The sequence below is a fragment of the Bombina bombina genome, chromosome 1, assembly GCF_027579735.1.
Source record: "Bombina bombina isolate aBomBom1 chromosome 1, aBomBom1.pri, whole genome shotgun sequence".
Taxonomy (NCBI): domain Eukaryota; kingdom Metazoa; phylum Chordata; class Amphibia; order Anura; family Bombinatoridae; genus Bombina; species Bombina bombina.
The window spans coordinates 490,543,819-490,570,863 of NC_069499.1; the positions used below are offsets into that span (position 1 = coordinate 490,543,819).

The window sequence follows — 27,045 nt, forward strand, 5'->3', positions numbered from 1 at the left end:
ACGCCATTATTGCGGCCTGCTTTGTGCTATAGAAACTACGCAACCCGCCCACGGACAGTGTTAAAATATGATACGGGCATAGACAGAAACACTGTAAAAGGCAGAGTTAGGTGAGGCATCCTTCACTCACTAGATATATCACAGTTTATGCTAACATAAATCACTTCCTACCTACCCCAGAAAACAGCTAATAGCCAGTGAAGGGAGAAGAAGTAAAAGCTACACGCATGGCCGAAAATTCAATCACCCACCTCATAACCCCTTATCCCTCTTAACAAGCAGGGACAGTAATATAATACAGCAAGACAGAATAACACAAGGAGTGTACACCATATCCAGTCTTATTGAGGTTTATCCCGCAAAACATATAAGGCGGTTCCACATTGTGCACATAGCAAGCTGCTGGTAAATAGAGGTCTGGACTATAAGCTGCCCCTTATCTGCTTCATAAGCAACTTTAGGTTATTCACACTGAAGCTATACTGTAATTAACCATACAATGATGGCGGCTAGAAGAAATACAAAAACAGACAAAAACTTAAAGCAAGGCACAACTAAATCCCACACCATGCCGTCTTTTTTTGCCACGGAGCATCCATCGCCTCCGATGACTTCTCAAAATAAACATATCTCTTCGCCAACCCCAGACGGCCACATAGCCGAATCCTCACCCTCACTCAACATCCCAGAAAATATCCCCTCCTCGCTACTATACCAATTTGCGACAAAACAAGAAATATCCACTATATTTAGAACCTGCCTCCGCGAAGAATTAATGGAGATGAAACAAGAATTACACAATTTCGGTTCCAGAGTGGATATGATAGAAGCAGAAACAGAGGAAGTGGGGGAAGACATTCAAAGATTAGAGGAAAAGACGTCAACGCACCAAGATACAATTACCGCTTTAATGGATAAGATCGACGATCTAGAGAACAGGAGCAGGAGAAAAAACCTAAGGCTCCGCGGTATTCCTGAGTCCGTTCTACCGAAAGACTTTCATGAATATTTACAATCCCTCTTTACCTCCATAAAGGACTCCGCTTACCCAGACAACATACTATGGGTAAGAGCTCACAGAGCCCTCAGACCCAAACCTCCAGAAAATGCTCCCCCCAGGGACATCATCATTAGATTTAAGAACTTCCTTGAAAAAGAAATGTTATTAAATCAATCTCGCAAACGACAACCTGTCAGATTTAGAGGCAACGTTGTACAGTTTTTCCAAGACCTCTCCACAAGAACTCTACAGATAAGAAAAGAATTTCTTCCTCTCACAACCACACTCCGCAACAAAAAGATCCCGTACAGATGGGGCTTCCCAGTCCATTTAATGGTAATACAAAATGACCGTCGATACACCTGTCACTCACCTGATGACATCTCATCTTTCTGCAAAGAACTGGGTATAGATCAACCCTCAATAATACCCTCTGCCCTTCCTCCTACTTCAGCACTACCTAAGAGACCAAAACCTAACTCCACGAGATGGCAGACTAAGATGCCACGAACAATCTCTGATCACAAACAAACTGGAAGACGCAACGAGGAAACTACGCAGGAGTCCCCCGGTCGCCTCAACTCTGAAGATGACTGACTACAAAACCTTTTAATTTGCTATTTGACATTGAAATGTACTGGTTGTTTTTATGGACATACCCCAGAGTCACCTGTTCCCAGGAGGGTAAGAATCTAATTCAAGTAACACTGTCTAAATTATGTCTAATTATATCGTAACAATCTGACCCCCCCCCCATCCTCCCCCCCCCCGCTTCCCTCCTTCCTTCCCCCCCCTTTCCCCCCCCCCCTTCCCTCCCTCCCCCTACCCCCCTCCTCCCGCCCTCCCCACTCCCCCCCCCTTCCCTCCCACCCCCTACATATTTTGCCCCATTAGCTTGGACATACCTAATGGTACGTTGCCCTAGGTCACCCTAGAATCTCAAAATCTAAGAATCTACCCCAGATGTTTACAAAGACTTTCCCCCACCCTCAGACAATTTGTCGTGAGGGAGGGGATGGCCAAGTTCTACCACTATGAGTCCCATTCTCTTGTATTGTTCCCCTAAAGGACTTTTTCTCTAATTTATGTCTATTGTTAGACTTAGAGATATGTTTGTATTTTTTTTTATGTTTATGTTTTCAGAATATGTTCACAATGCTTATTTTGCTCTTTCCAGACAATGTGAAGGCTATGAAAAAATGTGTACTCACTGTGCAATTGAAACTTATTCATGTATTATCAATATAATGTATATTCCACTCTATCTATCCCACATACACTTACTCTTACAACATGACAAGTCGGAATAACAAAGACTCTCACCCCTTGATCATTCTATCACAGAATACAAAGGGTTTAAACTCACCTTGTAAACGCTCTAAGGCAATGATAGATCTAGCAAAGAGAGGCGCAGATATTATTTATCTACAGGAGACTCATTTTAAGAGAAACTGCTATCCTAAATATTTGGGCCGCACGCACACCCAACATTATCATAACACAGGCCCTACCAAAAAATGTGGGGTCAGTATCCTGCTCAAGAAAACATTGCCTTTTACACTTCTGAACAAAATAGCAGACAACGATGGCAGATTTTTAGGTTTGGTAGGCCTCCTGTACGGTAGACCTATAACCCTTGTTAATATATATGCACCCAACACTACTCCAAAACCTTTTTTTAATAAACTATTTAGCAGACTGCTGGACACCTCAAAGGGCCCGATTTATCTGGGAGGAGATTTTAATTTTCCACTCCAACCACAGTTAGACAGCACTAACCCAAACACCAATCCCAATACGAAATTCCTTACATACTTCTGGAAACACCTCAAACTGCACAATTTATATGATACATGGCGATACTTACATCCGGAAGTCAGGGATTACACGTTTTATTCTTATCCCAATAAGTCATATAGTCGAATCGACTATATTTTCGCTAACCAGATAGGCCTATCCCATATCACCAAATGTGAAATCACACCTACCCCATGGTCAGACCATTCTGCAGTCCAGTTACATATTAATTGGCCAGAACGCAACACTAACCACAGTCATTGGATGCTGGATGACACTCTCCTAAATAATGTAGAAAATGTTACGAAAATAGATAAAACCATAGAGGAATATTTTCTTATCAACTCCCCTTCTACACCCAATCAGTTTGCAGTCTGGGAGGCACATAAGTGCTTCCTCAGAGGCGAATTTATCAAATTGAAAGCTCAGATCAACAAGATACAAAGGCAACAATATTTAAACCTTACCTCCAAACTTTCACATTTGTCCCTCCAACATAAACTATCCCCGACAGATTCCTCTATTCTAAATGAAATTGAGGTGATACGGAAAGCACTAGACGACTTTCTTCAGATAGAGTACATTACACTAAAAAGGAAAACAAATAGCTTATTCCACTTTGAAGGAAACAGAGCAGGCAAATACCTGGCCAGAACCCTTAGAAAAAAGAAACTTAAGTCATACATATATGAAATACGCACTCCAGGCAAACCTTCTCAGAAAACCACCCCAGACATTCTCAAAGAATTCCACTCCTTCTATTCAAATCTATATAATATACACTCTGAAATTCCCTTAGACCAATTCTCACAGGATATCTCTAAATTTCTCCAAGGGTGCCCGCTTCCATCCATTGATAAAACACAATTGAAGGATCTTAACTCACCTATTACCCCACAAGAATTCACATTTGCGATACAGGAGTTAAAAACGGGGAAAAGTCCAGGCCCCGATGGATTCTCCGCAAGATATTACCAGACGTTCCGAAACACTATCATACCACACTTAACAAAGCTATTTAATTCTATAATAGATGGAGAGTTATTTCCTCCTTCCATGCTAGAGGCACATGTGGTTGTGCTTCCAAAACCGGGTAGGCCAGCCACAACACCTTCTAACTTTCGGCCCATCTCATTGTTAAATCTAGATATTAAACTTTATGCGAAAATCTTGGCCACTCGTATGAACAAAATTATCCCTGACATTATACATACAAACCAAGCAGGTTTTACCCCTCGCAGAGAAGCCCGAGACAACACCATTAAAATACTGAATATTATTGAATATGCCACAACTAACAATATCCCCTCCATAATTTTATCACTAGACGCTGAAAAGGCGTTTGATCGCCTCAGTTGGCCTTTTCTAATACAGACCTTGAAAAAGTTTGGATTTGATGACCAATTTACCCATATGATCTTTGCACTATACAATAATCCCACAGCCAAAATAAAATTAAACGACTCCCTATCCCTCCCTTTCCATATAAACAACGGTACTAGACAAGGCTGCCCGCTCTCTCCAACACTGTTTATCCTAGCAATGGAAACCCTCGCAGCATATATCAGAACCACACCCTCGATCAATGGTATCTCCATAGGACAACAAGAATATAAAGCATCCTTATACGCGGATGACATCATCCTCACACTCACGAACATTCCCACTTCCATCCCACCATTGATACTTCTATTTCAAGAATATGGGATGCTGTCCAACTTTCGTATTAACCATACAAAATCAGAATTCATTAACTTAGGGACACCTCAAGAGGACCTATGTATATTAAACTTACATAAATTCAAATATCAACCAATAGCAATCAAATATCTAGGGATCCTGATCTCCCCCCGCTTACAAGAGTTAGTCCCTCTAAATTTCAACTCCCTGAAATCCCACGTCAGCGCCACACTACACTCCTGGGCCAACAAACCAGTCTCTTGGTTGGGAAGGATAAACGCTATTAAAATGGTGATACTCCCTAAAATTCTATATGTTATGCAGGCATTACCCATCCCTATCCCTGACTCCACTATCTTCTCCTTACAGAAGCTTATCAATGCGTACATCTGGAGCCATAAGCGCCCCCGGATTGCTACACAAACTTTATATCGCCCCAAGCTAGAAGGAGGGCTTGGAGTGCCCAATATACTATTATATCGCTACGCTACCTTCCTTACCAGGATAGTGGACTGGAGTAGACATGCACAACACAAAGAGTGGGTGGGCTTAGAGCAGGAAATCGCAAGAGAAGGCCAACTGGGAGGGAGATGTTGGCTCACAACAACAAAACGTGAAAGGAATACTACAGAACTCCCATTTCTAGTTAAAGAAACGCTTAATGTATGGGGAAAAATCTTAAGAGGATATAAATCTATCTCTACAACTCATTCGCCCCTAACACCTTTCATAGGCAATCCAGAAATTCCATACCAACCTCCCCCTCATCACAGTAATAATCCCACCCTTACCCAGGTACTACCTCATTACTCACTTATACAAAACGGTAAATTAAAGCCCAAGGAAGAACTGTTTGACATAATGGGACCGGCCATAAATAACTGGCTCATATACCACCAACTATCACATTATCTCGCAACTCACGCAGAGAGACATAATCTGACCCGACCCCTAACTCCATTTGAATCCTTATGCTACCTACCTTTTCCGACAACGGGCATCCTATCCACATCGTATAAACTACTAATCACACACCGATCACTCCACCCTCCATCTTACACCGTGAGCTGGGAGAGAGAATTAAGTGAACAACAATCACCTAAGACATGGAAAACAATTTATAAACATATGAGTTCATCTGCTTCCTCTATGAATATAACAGAAATGAACATGAAACTTCTCTGTAGATGGCACTACACCCCAGACAAACTGGGAAGATTGTTCCCAGGCTCCAACACTAACTGTTGGAGAGGATGTACAGAAAGAGGCACCTTCCTCCATATTTGGTGGTCATGCCCGATCGCCCAATCTTATTGGTCAGATATTAGGGAGGAAATAAAATTAGTGATAGGTACGCTTCCCCCATTCACTCCGTGGACCTTTCTTTTTAACTACCTGCCACAGACATCATGCTCATTGCGTCTTAAACTCCTTACTGTAATGATTAATGCAGCTAAAAGGTACATCCCATACTATTGGAAACAACCTAATTTACCATCTATACCATTCTGGCGAGATAGAGTTTCCACTGCCATAGCCATGGAACAATACCACTACACAAAACAACATAAAATGGAAGAATTTTTATCCATTCGTCTACTTTGGGAGGAATACCTCTACTCCTTGAAACCCATTGCAGTACTAAATACATGTAATTAGGACCTAGGCACGTACACACACATACCAAACTAGACCTTCTTATTGATATTCATAGTCAAAGAAAGACAGACATATTCTGGACCTGTTCTCTTTTCCTTTTCTTCTTTTTTCCTTTTTGAATTCTTGTTGTGTGAATTGTTACAACTTATATTAAGAGAGATCAAGTTGTTTGTCCAATATTGGCTGGAAGAGTTACGACATGCTTACCGAAGGACATTCTTCACTTTCTGAGTACCACAAAAAGTGTAACTACTTCTGATTATACCCTGTCTTTAATGGTGCTACTGTTTGTTCTTATGCACCATGATCAAGCTGTATTACTACTGAGTATTGTACATTTTAACTTGATACAATAAAGGTTTTCAAAACTTAAAAAAAAAAAAAAAAAAAAAAATGGTCCGCATCTAAACTTACATTCTTGCTTTTCAAATAAAGAAACCAAGGGAATGAAGAAAATGTGATAATAGGAGTAAATTAGAAAGTTGCTTAAAATTGCATGCTCTATCTGAATCACAAAAGAAACAATTTGGGTTCAGTGTCCCTTTAAAGGAAAAGTACTACAGTTAGAAACAGGAAACAGACTGGCATTGCCTGTCAGGATCGGAAGAGACCACTGAGCATATTCTGCAGGTAATTTACTTTTGGATTACTTGCAGAGTGGCTGGGGCAGTAAGAAGAGATGGAATGCATTCCATGTGCAGGGGACAGGGTTGTATCAGAAGACCCCAGGCAAGCTGCAGGGAAAGTGGCTGGCAGATTACACTCTCTTTAATTTTAGCTTTGACTGAGTAGCAGAAGGAAGGAGAATGACATTTACCAGGACATAGTTCTGTGCGCCACCTACAGGCTACTGCTGACTGATTCTTTCTCTACTCTTGGAGCATTATGGTACTTGCACTATGTACCTGGTGTTCAGTGGGTGTCTACTGTTGGCTCACAGCTGCTATCAATGGGATGGAGTGTTGTCTGTTATTCTTACACAGCTGAATAATTAGTGTGTTCCATTTTACTTGCAGACAGTGCTAATCACAGTGACACTTGCAGCTAAGGTGGTTAGTCACAATGATTCATTGTCTTACTGTCAAAATGGTGTGTGCAAGAGGTTATTAGCCAGGAGGAAAAAAATACTAGCCCACTTAAATATAAGGAAAACAAAAACTGAAATATGACCACTGCAATTCTTTACTAGCCTGGGACTTGAGATAACAGTGGGTCCAAAAGAGGGGAGTGATTGCAAAAAATAAATAACATTTGCCAGGAGCTTAGCTTTCCCACTGACAATAAATCTTAATTTATATGAAATTCCTAATATGATCAATAAACCAAACCTGAAGAAAAACAATTAAATGGAATACTGCTATTATGCAAACATTTTATGCTGTCCAAAACACCCTGGGTGGTGTGAAACCATCTACTTATTTATCGTCCAACTAAGTGCCTTTCTGTAATTGTTACCCTGTGATCATCTAATGTCATAGCACTCTGAAATAAATTGGTATAATATCAAACCATTATTTAATTGTAGATATCCGTAATAGCAATTTTACTTATACAATCTGAATACATGTACGTAAACAGATCCTGTGCCACCTAATAAAACAATTAAAATGTGTAATTACCTTATAAGAAGTACAGGGAGTGCAGAATTATTAGGCAAGTTGTATTTTTGAGGATTAATTTTATTATTGAACAACAACCATGTTCTCAATGAACCCAAAAAACTCATTAATATCAAAGCTGAATAGTTTTGGAAGTAGTTTTTAGTTTGTTTTTAGTTATAGCTATTTTAGGGGGATATCTGTGTGTGCAGGTGACTATTACTGTGCATAATTATTAGGCAACTTAGCAAAAAACAAATATATACCCATTTCAATTATTTATTTTTACTAGTGAAACCAATATAACATCTCAACATTCACAAATATACATTTCTGACATTCAAAAACAAAACAAAAACAAATCAGTGACCAATATAGCAACCTTTCTTTGCAAGGACACTCAAAAGCCTGCCATCCATGGATTCTGTCAGTGTTTTGATCTGTTCACCATCAACATTGCGTGCAGCAGCAACCACAGCCTCCCAGACACTGTTCAGAGAGGTGTACTGTTTTCCCTCCTTGTAAATCTCACATTTGATGATGGACCACAGGTTCTCAATGGGGTTCAGATCAGGTGAACAAGGAGGCCATGTCATTAGATTTTCTTCTTTTATACCCTTTCTTGCCAGCCACGCTGTGGAGTACTTGGACTCGTGTGATGGAGCATTGTCCTGCATGAAAATCATGTTTTTCTTGAAGGATGCAGGCTTCTTCCTGTACCACTGCTTGAAGAAGGTGTCTTCCAGAAACTGGCAGTAGGACTGGGAGTTGAGCTTGACTCCATCCTCAACCCGAAAAGGCCCCACAAGCTCATCTTTGATGATACCAGCCCAGACCAGTACTCCACCTCCACCTTGCTGGCGTCTGAGTCGGACTGGAGCTCTCTGCCCTTTACCAATCCAGCCACGGGCCCATCCATCTGGCCCATCAAGACTCACTCTCATTTCATCAGTCCATAAAACCTTAGAAAAATCAGTCTTGAGATATTTCTTGGCCCAGTCTTGACGTTTCAGCTTGTGTGTCTTGTTCAGTGGTGGTCGTCTTTCAGCCTTTCTTACCTTGGCCATGTCTCTGAGTATTGCACACCTTGTGCTTTTGGGCACTCCAGTGATGTTGCAGCTCTGAAATATGGCCAAACTGGTGGCAAGTGGCATCTTGGCAGCTGCACGCTTGACTTTTCACAGTTCATGGGCAGTTATTTTGCGCCTTGGTTTTTCTACACGCTTCTTGCGACCCTGTTGACTATTTTGAATGAAACGCTTGATTGTTCGATGATCACGCTTCAGAAGCTTTGCAATTTCAAGAGTGCTGCATCCCTCTGCAAGATATCTCACTATTTTTGACTTTTCTGAGCCTGTGAAGTCCTTCTTTTGACCCATTTTGCCAAAGGAAAGGAAGTTGCCTAATAATTATGCACACCTGATATAGGGTGTTGATGTCATTAGACCACACCCCTTCTCATTACAGAGATGCACATCACCTAATATGCTTAATTGGTAGTAGGCTTTCGAGCCTATACAGCTTGGAGTAAGACAACATGCATAAAGAGGATGATGTGGTCAAAATACTCATTTGCCTAATAATTCTGCACACAGTGTATGGATTCAAGTGATATGGCTGGCAAAACTCAGAGGTAGACTCCAGTCACATTCTGATGTATGTACCTTTATGTCCCTTAACTTGAGAAACCTAGGCTACCAGTGACACACTAGTTTAAAATAATAATATGTTCCTGTTAATTTCATTGTAAACAGCTTTAAAGGGACAGCCAAGTCAAAATTAAACTTTCATGATTCAACTAAGGCATGCACTTTTAAACAACTTTACAATTAACTTTTATTATCAAATTTGCTTTGTTCTCTTGGTATTCTTTGTTAAAAGTTAAACCTAAGTAGGCTCAAACTGATTTCTAAGCCATTGATGGCCGACTCTTATCTGCATTCTGACAGTTTTTCACAGTTAAAAACTGAAAGTCTGTTGCATATAACATTATGCTCACTCCCGTGGAGTTATTTATGAGTCAGCACTGATTGGCTAAAATGCAAGTCTGTCAAAAGAACTGAAATAAGGGGGCAGTCTGCAGAGGCTTAGATACAAGATAATCACAGAGGTGTATTAATTAATTAGATGTAGAATTAGGTGTATTCATATAACCATGTTGGTTATGCAAAACTGGGGAATGGGTAACAAAGGGATTATCTAACTTTTTGAACAATAACAATTTTCAAGAAGATTGTCCCTTTAATGTATAATTTTCATACAACAATACATTTTGATTGTTTAACTGTAACTTTTTTGATATGCAAAACAAAAGATTTTTGAGCACAGTGTTTCATAAACTGATCTTTCATTTATCCACTTCATTTTATTTTAAATGCTTTTGCCAGACGCATCCACATCATTTATCATCTGATGCTGTACTCTACTAGTCTCTAGAATGATTGTCATATTCTCCAGGGTCAGATGCAACCCCCTCACTGTAATCTGTAAAGCCCTTTATAATGCTGCACTAATATAGCCAGCCGTCTGCATATTGCCAGTGATCTATGCCTCTAGTCAGATAGTAACAATATTACATGATAATTATCCAATTCAACTCTTGCTTTATATAGGGGATATACAATAATAGCTGAGAAATGTGCTTGTATTAATGCATTAAATTAATTCTTGCAGAACTGTACTTCACATGAGCATTTTCTACAAGTTTTTACAATACCCGACCCAACATCAAGTGTCTTAAGCACAGATTCAGTATATATAGAACCTGTTAAACAGTATATGACTACAAATCTTAAAAAATACAATCAATTATTTAATTTCAACAGAGCTAACAAAACAGACCTATTATTACAAACCTTTAATGCAGTTTATCAAGTGATTCTGTAACCGGGTAAAATATAAACACATACATATTAAATAACTAATTTAATTTTCTTGATTTATATACTTCCAGAACCTAGATATTTCTTTACACTCCAACTAGTACCACTACTGTTAGGATATGTCTTCTAATTAAAGTCAGAGTGCATAGAAATATACCATCCATGCTTATACTCATCACATTTTTTATTTATTCAGTAAAATCAGTGTTCTCCACAGAAACTCCAAAGCACACACTAATTGCATAATTTAACATAAATGTATTTAATGATAATGTGGGCAATAAAACAATGGGGAAAAATGTAATATTAGCTAATTTTAGTTTATTTTGGCTAAAATTTTAGCTGGGTGGTGCTTTTAAAAAGATGACGCATTAGAAATTTGTGCCAATCAGTAAGGCCTTTAAATACTTTGTGTATGAAAAAAAAATTTATCTGTTAAATACTATGGTTTCCTCTCAAACCTATATAGAATCATATTATTACTGGAGGGTCAGTTCCTAAGCAGAGGATTGGTAGAAAACTTCAGCCTAGGTCTGAAGATGCGTGTCCAGAAAAACCTTCTACCAAATGTTGTTTGAATTAATAAGAGGATATTGTGAAAGTTTACAAAAATAGAAGGTCATGAGGTCTCATACTGTTTCACTGGGCCTGGGAAGCTGCAACCACCAGAATAAAATAAGCCCAAAATATTTTTTTCCCTACGCTGTCAGAGCATAGACAACCGGTTAAATAAACAATAGGAAGCTTTCCAGCACCAAAATAAAAGACAACATATCAAATTGATTTGTTTTCTTAGCAGCTTACAGGAAAATAAGCTGTGACGATAAAGCTCTGTAAAATAGCTTTTTTTTTGTCAGTTTTTAGGATTTGGACAGAATAAAGGAACTAAGATTTCAACTAGAAATCGACTTTGGCAGAAAGATAAAAAAAAAAAAACATGACGACCAGCTGTGTATAAAGCTGCCAAGAGGAAGAAAATCCCCCAAAAACTATGACATAACAATTTAGAATACAGGTATTCAAGATTTGTAGACCAGATTCAGACTTCTTAAGAAATTATCTGTTTACATAATATACTAGTAATAAAAGAAGAGAGTCAGAATTATTATGCTCCATAATGTAAAGAAAAATAACAGACAGGAAATGAAAAAATCAAAATACAGTCAATGATTTAAACATAGTAATAAAAGGTAGGGTAAATAAAGCAACCTTACACCCAAATAAAGCAACTCTTGGAAGTAATGAAATCTTACCCCCTCACCAGAGGCTTAAAGGGACAGTCAACTCCAAAAAAAATCTTTAATGATTTAAATAGGGCATGTAATTTTAAACAACTTTCCAATTTACTTTTATCACCAATTTTGCTTTGTTCTCTTGGTATTCTTAGTTGAAAGCTAATTCTAGGAGGTTCATGTGTTAATTTCTTAGACCTTGACGACTGCCTCTAATCTGAATACATTTTGACCACTAGAGGGCATTAGTTCATGTGTTTCATATAGATAACATTGAGCTCATGCACGTGAAGTTACCCTGGAGTGAGCACTGATTGGCTAAAAAGCAAGTCTGTCAAAATAACTGAAATAAGGGGGCAGTCTGCAGAGGCTTAGATACAAGATAATCACAGAGGTAAAAAATGTATTTATATAACTGTGTTTGTTATGTACAACTGGGGAATGGGTAATAAAGGGATTATCTTTCTTTTCCAACAACAAAAATTCTGGTGTTGACTGTCCCTTTCAGCAAACTTCAGCAGCGTTAAATATCCATACAGCATTGGATGAGCGCTAACTTGACAACAGGCCGAACAAACGGACATACACAAAAGACTAAAGGGAAAGATTACAAGTCGCGCGGCAAATCAGTTACAAAAACACTGCGTGCGTTATGTTTCTTTTCGCATTTGGGGTTGCGCAGCTATTACAAGTTGCAAAATAACTTATTTTGTGTGCACGTTAAGCCGCATAATCCAAACAGCCAAATCACGTGTGCGTTCACGTATTCCCCAATAGAAGTCAATAGAGAAAACAAATAGAAAAACAAACACACACTTAAACCCTAATCTGTTGCGCAAAACCCATAACGTTTTCTTCTCAAAAAGTGTACATGAAAATGCTAATATTTCATATTGCGAGAATGTTTTCCTAACGGAATATGTTCTATTTATTTATAAATAAATATTTCTCTATATATGTAATGATTTTTGGACTGATATACTGTATCTATTTATAGCGAGATATGTACTGTATATGAATATATATATATATACAGTATATATATATGTCTAGATATCTCGAGATCTATATGTGATTATCTCGGAAAAAAATGAGATATTGTTTAATGTGCATAAGATTGTAATGTGAAATCTTTTCATTATCTCAAGAGTTAAACATATCTGTATACATACAATGCATGTTTCTCTATGTATGTGTATGTAATGTATGTATGTCAATGTAAAATCCCTGCGTCTGCTTTTTTTTTCTAACACTTGAGATCTTCTATCTTTTAGCCCTTATAACTTAAAGGGCCACTGTAAGTAAATATTTTCTATGCCTGTTACTAACTAACTACCCCAAACACACTTTTTATCAATAGCATTTCATTAACATATCTCTACCGTATATCAGAAATCTTGTCTGCAAATTTAATTGTTTTCCAAACCCACTCCGTGGGTATCCTTTGCTCTGTACCAATCCGTTTACAATACCTAGGTTTCAAAATGGCGCTTTAAACACAAAGTTATTGGTTTAAGTATTTTGAACACTCAGTGCTGAAAATAGTGGGCAGGATAACGTGACATCATCGGCGAATAAAATATATAACTTTTAGAACGTTATCAAACTTAGTTTTGGAGAAAATATAGGTCAGTAGGTTTTAATTAATGTTTATTAACTTTAATATGTTAGTTGTTTAGCTTAAAAATTATAACAGAAAGTAATCCTTTAAGTGTGCAATATTTTTTTAAATATTTTTTTTTAATATGAGTGTAACTGTACTTTGTAATGTATTTTTTTTAAAGTGTTTCGTGAAACTTTTTTGTTGTGGAAAACTGTTAACTATAGCCGTTCGAGGGATGAAAAGATTGTTGCATGAAAGGCGAGTGCGCAATAGCGATTTCTCAATACTCGTAATACCTGCGCAATGGAAATGGATTGTGAAAAGACCATATCGCGCGTGGAAAACCCATACCACGCAACTTGTAATCTTGCCCTAAGCATGCGAAAAACAAAGCCGCAAAAAAAACCTGACACATAAATGTCAAATAGCAAATCTACTGGTGACCGCACGACAAGCTGATTACAATATCCCTTTAATCAGAGAAACAAAACTTTAGCAACCCAAAAGTACAAGCACTTTTAGGTCTTGATAAAAGAATTATCTAGTCTAAAATATTGATATGCTGGTACGTTACCCCTCAGCGCCTCAATACTATCTACCCATCGGTCTCGGATAGATGCTGGAGGTCTTGCAGCCACCCATGGTCATTATACAGCTGGTGGGAATCTCCTCACATTCAACATTGTTTGGACAGTGCGATAAAGGAAATGGAACAGATATTGGTATTTTCCTTAGAACACTCACCAAAGCGTTTCCTATTAAATGACCCTTCTGCGCTGCCTTGCAAGTATAGATTAAAATGGTTTAAGTTAATGTATGATTGAACTAATTGAATTTGAATAGAATTTGAAGCAACAAAATCCCCTAGTTAAGCTAATTGGATTAGCTTAGTAGACCAGACAATTTTAATAATGGTAAATGTAACTTTTTCTAAGGTTGAATTCTTTTGGGAAAGTAGACCAGATCACATCCACTTAAAAGGACAGTATACTATAAAATTGTTCTTCCCTTAATGTGTTTACAATTACTTTTTTTACCAGCTGCCGAGTATAAAATGTAAGAGATTTGCTTTTGAAGGCTTATTTCTGTATATGAATTAGCCGATTTTATGTTTTGAAGCCACAACCTAATAAAAAAGTAAATTTATGCTTACCTGATAAATTAATTTCTTCTATGATACGACGAGTCCACAGATTCATCCTTTACTTGTGGGATATTATCCTCCTGCTAAAAGGAAGTGGCAAAGAGCACCACAGCAGAGCTGTCTATATAGCTCCTCCCTTAACTCCACCCCCCAGTCATTCGACTGAAGGTACAGGAAGAAAAAGGAGAAACTAAAAGGTGCAGTGGTGACTGAAGTTTTAAATCAAAAAAATATAATCTGTCTTAAATTGACAGGGCGGGCCGTGGACTCGTCGTATCATAGAAGAAATTAATTTATCAGGTAAGCATAAATTTACTTTTCTTCTATAAGATACGACGAGTCCACGGATTCATCCCTTACTTGTGGGATACAATACCAAAGCTACAGGACACGGATGAACGGGAGGCACAAGACAGATGGCTAAACAGAAGGCACCACTGCTTGAAGAACTTTTCTCCCAAAAATAGCCTCCGAAGAAGCAAAAGTATAAAATTTGGAAAATTTGGAAAAGGTATGAAGCGAAAACCAAGTCGCAGCCTTACAAATTTGTCCAACAGAAGCATCATTTTTAAAAGCCCATGTGGAAGCCACCGCTCTAGTAGAGTGAGCTATAATTCTTTCAGGAGGCTGCTGTCCAGCAGTCTCGTATGCCAAACGGATGATGCTTTTCAGCCAAAAAGAAAGAGAGGTAGCCGTAGCTTTTTGACCTCTACGTTTTCCAGAATAGACAACAAACAGAGAAGATGTTTGACGGAAATCTTTGGTCGCTTGCAAGTAAAACTTCAAAGCACGAACCACGTCCAAGTTGTGCAACAGACACTCCTTCTTAGAGGAAGGATTAGGACACAGGGAAGGAACAACAATTTCCTGATTAATATTCTTAGTAGTAACAACCTTAGGAAGGAATCCAGGTTTGGTACGCAAAACCACCTTATCAGAATGAAAAACAAGATAAGGCGAGTCGCATTGCAATGCAGATAGTTCAGAAAACTCTTCAAGCCGAAGAGATAGCAACTAAAAACAGAACTTTCCAAGATAGAAGCTTAATATCTATGGAATGCATAGGTTCAAACGGAACCCCTTGAAGAACTTTAAGAACTAAATTCAAACTCCATGGCGGAGCAACAGGTTTATTTGTTTGATTCTAACTAAAGCCTGACAAAACGACTGAACGTCTGGAACATCTGCCAGACGCTTGTGCAGTAAAATTGATAAAGCAGATATCTGTCCCTTTAGGGAACTAGCTGATAACCCCTTCTCCAATCCTTCTTGGAGAAAGGACAAAATCCTAGGAATCCTGATCTTACTCCATGAGTAGCCTTTGGATTCACACCAATAAAGATATTTACGCCATATCTTATGATAAATTTTCTTAGTAACAGGCTTTCGAGCCTGAATCAAGGTATCTATGACCGACTCAGAGAATCCCCGCTTGGATAAAATCAAGCGTTCAATCCCCAGGCAGTCAGCCGCAGAGAAACTAGATTTGGATGCTGGAACGGACCTTGAATGAGAAGGTCCTGTCTGAGCGGCAGCGTCCATGGAAGAAGAGATGACATGTCCACCAGGTCTGCATACCAAGTCCTGCGTGGCCACGCAGGTGCTATCAAAATCACTGATGCTCTCTCCTGTTTGATTCTGGCAATCAGACGAGGAAGGTGAGGAAATGGTGGAAACACATAAGCCAGGTTGAACGACCAAGGTACTGCTAGAGCATCTATCAGTACTGCTTGAGGATCCCTTGATCTGGACCCGTAACAAGGAAGTTTGGCATTCTGACGAGATGCCATCAGATCCAATTCTGGTGTGCCCCATTGATGAATCAATTGTGCAAACACCTCCGGATGGAGTTCCCACTCCCCTGGATGAAAAGTCTGACGACTTAGAAAATCCATTTCCCAGTTCTCCACTCCTGGGATATAGATTGCTGATAGATAGCAAGAGTGAGTCTCTGCCCATCTAATTATTTTGGAAACCTCTATCATCGCTAGAGAACTCTTTGTTCCCCCCCTGATGATTGATATATGCTACAGTCGTGATATTGTCCGACTGGAATCTTATGAATCTGGCTGAAGCCAGCTGAGGCCACGCCTGAAGCGCGTTGAATATCGCTCTCAGTTCTAGAATATTTATCGGGAGGAGAGCCTCCTCCTGAGTCCACACACCCTGTGCTTTCAGGGAATTCCAGACTGCACCCCAGCCCAATAGGCTGGCGTCCGTCGTCACTATGACCCATGCTGGCCTGCGGAAACACATTCCCTGGGACAGATGATCCTGTGACAACCACCAAAGAAGAGAGTCTCTGGTCTCGTGATCCAGATTTATCTGAGGAGATAAACTTGCATAATCCCCATTCCACTGTTTGAGCATGCATAGTTGCAGTGGTCTGAGATGCAAGCGATCAAACGGAACTATGTCCATTGCTGCTACCATAAGTCCAATAACCTCCATACACTGAGCCACTGACGGCCGAGGAATGGAACGAAGAGCTCGGCAGGTGGTTAAAATCTTTGATTTCCTGACCTCCGTCAAAAAAACTTTCATGTCTACCGAATCTATCAGAGTTCCCAGGAATGGAACTCTTGTGAGGGGGATAAGTGAACTCTTTTTTACATTCACCTTCCACCCGTGAGATCTTAGAAAAGCCAACACGATGTCCATGTGAGATTTGGCTAGTTGGCAAGTTGACGCCTGAATTAAGATATCATCCAGATAAGGGGCCACTGCTATGCCCCGCGGCCTTAGAACCGCCAGAAGGGACCCTAGCACTTTTGTGAAAATTCTGGGAGCTGTGGCCAACCCGAAAGGAAGAGCCACAAACTGGTAATGAAAGCGAACCTGAGGAACTGGTGATGATCTTTGTGGATAGGAATGTGAAGATACGCATCCTTTAAATCCACGGTGGTCATATATTGACCCTCCTGGATCATTTGTAAAATAGTCCGAAAGGTATCCATCTTGAAGGATGGGACTCTGAGGAATTTGTTTAGGATCTTGAGATCTAAGATTGGTCTGAAGGTTCCCTCTTTTTTGGGAACCACAAACAGATTGCAGTAAAACCCCTGCCCCTGTTCTGCTTTTGGAACTGGGCAGATTACTCCCATGGTATATAGGTCTTCTACACAGCGTAAGAACGCCTCTCTTTTTGTCCGATTTACAGACAATCGAGAAAGATGGAATCTCCCCCTTGGAGGAGAATCTTTGAAGTCTAGAAGATACCCCTGGGTCACGATTTCTAAAGCCCAGGAGTCCTGAACGTCTCTTGCCCAAGCCTGAGCAAAGAGAGAAAGTCTGCCCCTTCATGCTGTCTTGGTGGCAGCAGCGGGCTTCTTGGCCTGTTTACCTTTGTTCCAAGTCTGGTTAGGTCTCCAGACTGACTTGGATTGAGCAAAATTCCCCTCCTGCTTTGCAGCAGGGGAGGAGGTAGAGAGCCCACCTTTGAAGTTTCGAAAGGAATGAAAATTATTTTGTTTGGTCCTCATCTTATTTGTCTTATTCTGAGGAAGGGCATGGCCTTTTCCTCCAGTGATGTCTGAAATGATCTCTTTCATTTCAGGCCCGAATAGGGTCTTACCCTTGAAAGGAATGGCTAAAAGCTTAGATTTTAATGACACGTCAGCAGACCAGGACTTAAGCCATAAAGCTCTACGCGCTAAAATGGCAAAACCTGAATTATTTGCCGCTAATTTAGCTAGTTGAAAAGCGGCATCTGTAATGAAAGAATTAGCTAGCATGAGAGCCCTAATTCTATCCAGAATATCATCTAATGGGGTTTCAACCTTAAGAGCCTCCTCTAGAGCCTCGAACCAAAACGTAGCTGCAGTAGTTACAGGAACAATGCACACTATAGGTTGCAGAAGAAAACCCTGATGAATAAATATTTTCTTTAGAAGAGCCTCTAATTTTTTATCCATAGGATCTTTGAAAGCACAGCTGTCCTCAATATGTATAGTTGTACGCTTAGCCAGGGTAGAAATAGCTCCCTCCACCTTAGGGACCGTCTGCCACGAATCCCAAATGGTGTCTGATATGGGAAACATTTTCTTAAAAGTAGGAGGGGGAGAAAACTGAATACCTGGTCTATCCCACTCCTTAGTAACAATGTCTGAAATCCTCTTAGGGACCGGAAAAACATTAGTGTAAGCAGGAACCTCTAGATATCTATCCATTTTACACAATTTCTCTTGTGGAATTACAATAGGGTCACAATCATACAGAGTCGCTAAAACCTCCCTGAGCAACAAGCGGAGCTAGCTTAAATTTAAAAGCCGTCATATCTGAGTCTGTCTGAGGGAACATCTTTCCTGAATCAGAAAGCTCTCCCTCAGACAGCAATTCCCTCACCCCCAACTCAGAACATTGTGAGGGTACATTGGAGATGGCTAATAAAGCGTCAGAGGGCTCAGCATTTACTCTCACACCGGACCTACTGCGCTTCCCCTGCAACCCAGACAGCTTAGATAAAACCTCTGTGAGGGTAGTATTCATAAATGCGGCCATATCTTGCAGGGTGAAAGAATTAGACGCACTAGAAGTACTTGCCGTCGCTTGTGCGGGCGTTAATGGTTGTGACACTTGGGGAGAATTAGATGGCATAACCTGATTCTCTTCTGACTGAGAATCATCCTGCAACATACTTTTATCAGCTAAAATATGTTCTTTGCAATTTATTGCCCTTTCAGTGCATGAGGGACACATTTTAAGTGGGGGTTCCACAATGACTTCCAAACACATTGAACATTGGCTTTCCTCAATGTCAGACATGTTAAACAGGCTAGTAATGAGCACAAACAGGCTTGAAAACACTTTATTTAGTGAAAAAAACATAATTTATGCTTACCTGATAAATTCCTTTCTTCTGTTGTGTGATCAGTCCACGGGTCATCATTACTTCTGGGATATTATCTGCTCCCCTACAGGAAGTGCAAGAGGATTCACCCAGCAGAGTTGCTATATAGCTCCTCCCCTCTACGTCACCTCCAGTCATTCGACCAAAGACCAACGAGAAAGGAGAAGCCAAGGGTGTAGTGGTGACTGAATTATAATTTAAAAAATATGTACCTGCCTTAAAAAACAGGGCGGGCCGTGGACTGATCACACAACAGAAGAAAGGAATTTATCAGGTAAGCATAAATTATGTTTTCTTCTGTTATGTGTGATCAGTCCACGGGTCATCATTACTTCTGGGATACCAATACCAAAGCAAAAGTACACGGATGACGGGAGGGATAGGCAGGCTCATTATACAGAAGGAACCACTGCCTGAAGAACCTTTCTCCCAAAAATAGCCTCCGAAGAAGCAAAAGTGTCAAATTTGTAAAATTTGGAAAAAGTATGAAGCGAAGACCAAGTTGCAGCCTTGCAAATCTGTTCAACAGAGGCCTCATTCTTAAAGGCCCAAGTGGAAGCCACAGCTCTAGTGGAATGAGCTGTAATTCTTTCAGGAGGCTGCTGTCCAGCAGTCTCATAGGCTAAACGTATTATGCTACGAAGCCAAAAAGAGAGAGAGGTAGCAGAAGCTTTTTGACCTCTCCTCTGTCCTGAATAAACGACAAACAGGGAAGAAGTTTGACGAAAATCTTTAGTTGCCTGCAAGTAGAACTTGAGGGCACGAACTACATCCAGATTGTGTAGAAGACGTTCCTTCTTTGAAGAAGGATTTGGACACAAGGAGGGAACAACAATCTCTTGATTGATATTCCTGTTAGAGACAACCTTAGGTAAGAACCCAGGTTTAGTACGCAGAACTACCTTGTCTGAGTGAAAGATCAGATAAGGAGAATCACAATGTAGGGCTGATAACTCAGAGACTCTTCGAGCCGAGGAAATAGCCATTAAAAATAGAACTTTCCAAGATAACAATCTTATATCAATGGAATGAAGGGGTTCAAACGGAACACCCTGTAAAACGTTAAGAACTAAGTTTAAACTCCATGGCGGAGCAACAGTTTTAAACACAGGCTTGATCCTAGCTAAAGCCTGACAAAAAGCCTGGATGTCTGAATTTTCTGACAGACGCCTGTGTAACAAGATGGACAGAGCTGAGATCTGTCCCTTTAATGAACTAGCCGATAAACCCTTTTCTAAACCTTCTTGTAGAAAAGACAATATCCTAGGAATCCTAACCTTACTCCAGGAGTAATCTTTGGATTCACACCAGTATAGGTATTTACGCCATATTTTATGGTAAATCTTTCTGGTAACAGGCTTCCTAGCCTGTATCAGGGTATCAATAACCGACTCAGAAAACCCACGTTTTGATAAAATCAAGCGTTCAATTTCCAAGCAGTCAGCTTCAGAGAAGTTAGACTTTGATGTTTGAATGGACCCTGAATCAGAAGGTCCTGTCTTAGAGGTAGAGACCACGGCGGACAGGATGACATGCCCACTAGATCTGCATACCAAGTCCTGCGCGGCCATGCAGGCGCTATTAGAATCACTGATGCTCTCTCCTGTTTGATTTTGGCAATCAATCGAGGAAGCAGCGGGAAGGGTGGAAACACATAAGCCATCCTGAAGTTCCAAGGTGCTGTCAAAGCATCTATCAGGACCGCTCCCGGATCCCTGGATCTGGATCCGTAGCGAGGAAGTTTGGCGTTCTGGCGAGACGCCATGAGATCTATCTCTGGTTTGCCCCAACGTCGAAGTATTTGGGCAAAGACCTCCGGATGAAGTTCCCACTCCCCCGGATGAAGAGTCTGGCGACTCAAGAAATCCGCCTCCCAGTTCTCCACTCCCGGGATGTGGATTGCTGACAGATGGCAAGAGTGAGACTCTGCCCAGCGAATTATCTTTGATACTTCTATCATTGCTAGGGAGCTTCTTGTCCCTCCCTGATGGTTGATGTAAGCTACAGTCGTGATGTTGTCCGACTGAAACCTGATGAACCCCCGAGTTTTTAACTGGGGCCAAGCTAGAAGGGCATTGAGAACTGCTCTCAATTCCAGAATGTTTATTGGCAGGAGACTTTCCTCCTGACTCCATTGTCCCTGAGCCTTCAGAGAATTCCAGACAGCGCCCCAACCTAGAAGGCTGGCGTCTGTTGTTACAATTGTCCAGTCCGGCCTGCTGAAAGGCATCCCCCTGGACAGATGTGGCCGAGAAAGCCACCATAGAAGAGAGTTTCTGGTCTCTTGATCCAGATTCAGAGTGGGGGACAAATCTGAGTAATCCCCATTCCACTGACTCAGCATGCACAATTGCAGCGGTCTGAGATGTAGGCGTGCAAAGGGAACTATGTCCATTGCTGCTACCATTAAGCCGATCACCTCCATGCATTGAGCTACTGACGGGAGTTGAATGGAATGAAGGACACGGCATGCATTTAGAAGCTTTGTTAATCTGTCTTCTGTCAGATAAATCTTCATTTCTACAGAATCTATAAGAGTCCCCAAGAATGGAACCCTTGTGAGAGGCAAGAGAGAACTCTTCTTTTCGTTCACTTTCCATCCATGCGACCTTAGAAATGCCAGAACTAACTCTGTATGAGACTTGGCAGTTTGAAAGCTTGAAGCTTGTATCAGAATGTCGTCTAGGTACGGATCTACCGAAATTCCTCGCGGTCTCAGAACCGCTAGAAGGGCACCCAGAACCTTTTTGAAAATTCTTGGAGCCGTGGCCAATCCGAATGGAAGGGCTACAAACTGGTAATGCCTGTCTAAGAAGGCAAACCTTAGATATCGGTAATGATCTTTGTGAATCGGTATGTGAAGGTAAGAATCCTTTAAATCCACTGTGGTCATGTACTGACCCTTTTGGATCATGGGTAAGATTGTCCGAATAGTTTCCATCTTGAACGATGGAACTCTTAGGAATTTGTTTAGGATCTTTAAATCCAAGATTGGCCTGAAAATTCCCTCTTTTTTGGGAACCACAAACAGGTTTGAGTAAAACCCTTGTCCTTGTTCCGACCGCGGAACCGGATGGATCACTCCCATTAATAATAGATCTTGTACACAGCGTAGAAACGCGTCTTTCTTTATTTGGTTTGTTGACAACCTTGACAGATGAAATCTCCCTCGTGGGGGAGATAATTTGAAGTCTAGAAGGTATCCCTGAGATATGATCTCTAGCGCCCAGGGATCCTGGACATCTCTTGCCCAAGCCTGGGCGAAGAGAGAGAGTCTGCCCCCCACTAGATCCGGTCCCGGATCGGGGGCCCTCGGTTCATGCTGTCTTAGGGGCAGCAGCAGGTTTTCTGGCCTGCTTGCCCTTATTCCAGGACTGGTTAGGTTTCCAGCCTTGTCTGTAACGAGCAACAGCTCCTTCCTGTTTTGGTGCAGTGGAAGTTGATGCTGCACCTGTTTTGAAATTCCGAAAGGGACGAAAATTAGACTGTCTAGCCTTAGCTTTGGCTTTGTCTTGAGGTAGAGCGTGGCCCTTACCTCCTGTAATGTCAGCGATCATTTCTTTCAAACCGGGCCCAAATAAAGTTTGCCCCTTGAAAGGTATATTAAGTAATTTGGACTTAGAAGTTACATCAGCCGACCAGGATTTTAGCCACAGCGCCCTACGTGCCTGAATGGCGAATCCTGAATTCTTAGCCGTAAGTTTGGTTAAATGTACTACGGCCTCCGAAATGAATGAATTAGCTAGTTTAAGGACTCTAAGCCTGTCCGTAATGTCGTCCAGCGTAGCGGAACTAAGGTTCTCTTCCAGAGACTCAATCCAAAATGCTGCCGCAGCCGTAATCGGCGCGATGCATGCAAGGGGTTGCAATATAAAACCTTGTTGAACAAACATTTTCTTAAGGTAACCCTCTAATTTTTTATCCATAGGATCTGAAAAAGCACAGCTATCCTCCACCGGGATAGTGGTGCGCTTAGCTAAAGTAGAAACTGCTCCCTCCACCTTAGGGACCGTTTGCCATAAGTCCCGTGTGGTGGCGTCTATTGGAAACATCTTTCTAAATATTGGAGGGGGTGAGAACGGCACACCGGGTCTATCCCACTCCTTAGTAACAATTTCAGTTAATCTCTTAGGTATAGGAAAAACGTCAGTACTCGCCGGTACCGCAAAGTATTTATCCAACCTACACATTTTCTCTGGTATTGCAACAGTGTTACAATCGTTAAGAGCCGCTAAGACCTCCCCTAGTAATACACGGAGGTTTTCCAATTTAAATTTAAAATTTGAAATATCTGAATCCAATCTGCTTGGATCAGAACCGTCACCTACAGAATGAAGCTCTCCGTCCTCATGCTCTGCAAGCTGTGACGCAGTATCAGACATGGCCCTAGAATTATCAGCGCACTCTGTTCTCACCCCAGAGTGATCACGCTTGCCTCTTAGTTCTGGTAACTTAGCCAAAACTTCAGTCATAACAGTAGCCATATCTTGTAATGTTATCTGTAATGGCTGCCCAGATGTACTAGGCGCCATAATATCACGCACCTCCCGGGCGGGAGATGCAGGTACTGACACGTGAGGCGAGTTAGTCGGCATAACTCTCCCCTCACTGTTTGGTGAAATTTGTTCAATTTGTACAGATTTGCTTTTATTTAAAGTAGCATCAATACAGTTAGTACATAAATTTCTATTGGGCTCCACCTTGGCATTGGAACAAATGACACAGGTATCTTCCTCTGAATCAGACATGTTTAACACACTAGCAATAAACATGCAACTTGGTTACAATCTTATTTAACAAAAACGTACTGTGCCTCAAAGAAGCACTAAACGATTAAATGACAGTTGAAATAATGAACTGAAAAACAGTTATAGCATCACTCTTTAAAAACAACACAACTTGTTAGCAAAGGTTTGTTCCCATTAGTAAAGCAACACTAATTAAATTTTAAACATAAAAATTACAGAGCAACGTTTTAAAACACAGTCACTACATAAATCTCACAGCTCTGCTGAGAGAATCTACCTCCCTTCAAAGAAGTTTGAAGACCCCTGAGTTCTGTTAGAGATGAACCGGATCATGCAGAAAATACAAGTGTAACTGACTGAAAATTTTTTGATGCGTAGCAAAGAGCGCCAAAAAACGGCCCCTCCCCCTCACACACAGCAGTGAGAGAGAAACGAAACTGTCATAAGCAAAACAAGCAAACTGCCAAGTGGAAAAATAATGCCCAAATATTTATTCACTCAGTACCTCAGAAATGCAAACGATTCTACATTCCAGCAAAAACGTTTAACATGAATTAAATACCTATTAAAAGGTTTAATGTACTTTTACAGAGTAATTCCGGTGAAATACCATCCCCAGAATACTGAAGTGTAGAGTATACGTACATGTCATTATAACGGTATAGCAGGATTTTCTCATCAATTCCATTCAGAAAATAAAAACTGCTACATACCTCAATGCAGATTCAACTGCCCGCTGTCCCCTGATCTGAAGCTTTTACCTCCCTCAGATGGCCGAGAAACAGCAATATGATCTTAACTACTCCGGTTAAAATCATAAGAAAAACTCTGGTAGATTCTTCTTCAAACTCTGCCAGAGAAGTAATAACACGCTCCGGTGCTATTGTAAAATAACAAACTTTTGATTGAAGTTATAAAAACTAAGTATAATCACCATAGTCCTCTCACACCTCCTATCTAGTCTTTGGGTGCAAGAGAATGACTGGGGGTGACGTAGAGGGGAGGAGCTATATAGCAACTCTGCTGGGTGAATCCTCTTGCACTTCCTGTAGGGGAGCAGATAATATCCCAGAAGTAATGATGACCCGTGGACTGATCACACATAACAGAAGAAATAACAATCTTAAAAAAATGGTACTGCGCCTTTAAGAGGAAAAAAAGCATACACGTTTTGCAAAACTGCTTTAAAATAATAAAATCGTTTCAATTTTTTGTATAAGTATTTAAATTATGCAGCTAAGTTTGCCCCAAAAGGAAAGGAACACTTAACCCTTACTGTAAAAACTGGATAATTAATCAACGCTTAAATCCGGAAAAAACACCCCCTGCACCTCGCCACAGCCCTGCTGTGGCTCCTACCTGCCGTCAGGGATCTGGAAAACAGGGTTAAAGCTTCGATTTGGCCCAATACTCTCACAAGGGCCCACCGGAGTTGGAGCTTGCTGCTTGCCTGTCAAATACAACCGTGCAACTGAGGTGTGAAAATAGGCCCCGCCCATCTCACTCGATGTCTCTCAGCCCTAATGAACCGCACCAGAGCGGTCTCAAACTAGCCATGTGGGTTCTTAAACCCAAAAAGAAGCCAAGTGTACCCTCTCATGAAAGCAACAAAAACGTTCATGCCAAAAACGTTATCAGCACTCCCAGTGAAATAAACGTTTGCCTACAAACATTCAAACTCAGTGTCAACCATTTTTTCTTAGCCCCTATATGCAAGCTTAGTAATACCCCTCTTCTGTTAGGATTACTGCTTACCCTTACCCTCATGGGGATACTGTCAGCCAATTTTGAAATACCACAGTCTTTCCAGAAAAAAATGACTGAACATACCTCACTGCTATATAGCATGAAAAACGTTCCTCACACTGAAGTTTCTTAAGTACTCCTCAGCCATTCTGTTGGAACTGCTCTGGATCTTAGTGACAAATGCTAAGATCATCAGCCTCCAGGCAGAAGTCTTCATCCATCTGCTGCCTGAGAGAAAATAGTACACACTGGTACCATTTAAAATAAAAAAACTCTTGCTTGAAGAAAATAAAAACTAACATTTTATCACCTCTTTCACTTTACCCTTCCTAGTACTTAGAGTAGGCAAAGAGAATGACTGGGGGTGGAGTTAAGGGAGGAGCTATATAGACAGCTCTGCTGTGGTGCTCTTTGCCACTTCAAGTTAGCAGGAGGATAATATTCCACAAGTAAAGGATGAATCCGTGGACTCGTCATATCTTATAGAAGAAATGGGTTGAGTTTGTAGGTATAATCAGATCTCATTACTTTATCACATTGTGTAAATATACATTCTTCTTTATCTTATATCTTTCCATAAACCAATCATCAATACTTGGAGACAACAATGGAAAATTAACATTTTATTACCTTATCTCTTCTATAACCCACTGCGTGTGTAATTTCTTCTACTGGCTGTGTTATCACAGCTTGGCCTTGAGGTCAAAAACTTTCAGGATGGGTGGGGATACACCAGGCTACATAAACTAATTCAAATGACAATATTAGGTTAATGGAAATACTTGTACAAAATTTAATACACTCCAGCAGGTAAAGTGGATAATTGGGAACAAATTAAAGGGGAGAACATGTTTGGAGTAAACTGTCCCTTTAAGGAATAGTCTACTCCATTTTAGATTATGGCAGTTATAAGGAGGGTAGGTTTACAGGAACGTCCTTGTTATCTATCACCTGTTATTATTTGACCTCTGTTTTCTGACCTGTGTGTCTGTGTGGGGGGAGAACAATGGGTTAAATCATAGCAATAATAGATGGCATACCTGCCATGCCAAGCCATCCTGTGTTAAACTACACATTTAAAGAAAATTAAGAATTTAACTATAGAAT

At 40.6% G+C, this 27,045-nt stretch overlaps 1 protein-coding gene across 2 annotated transcripts in view; it reads right to left on the minus strand.

Annotated features, from left to right (window-relative positions):
* Nucleotides 1–27,045, minus strand: part of GTF3C3 (general transcription factor IIIC subunit 3) — a 209,707-nt gene that overhangs the window by 56,446 nt on the left and 126,216 nt on the right. The window lies entirely within an intron of this gene.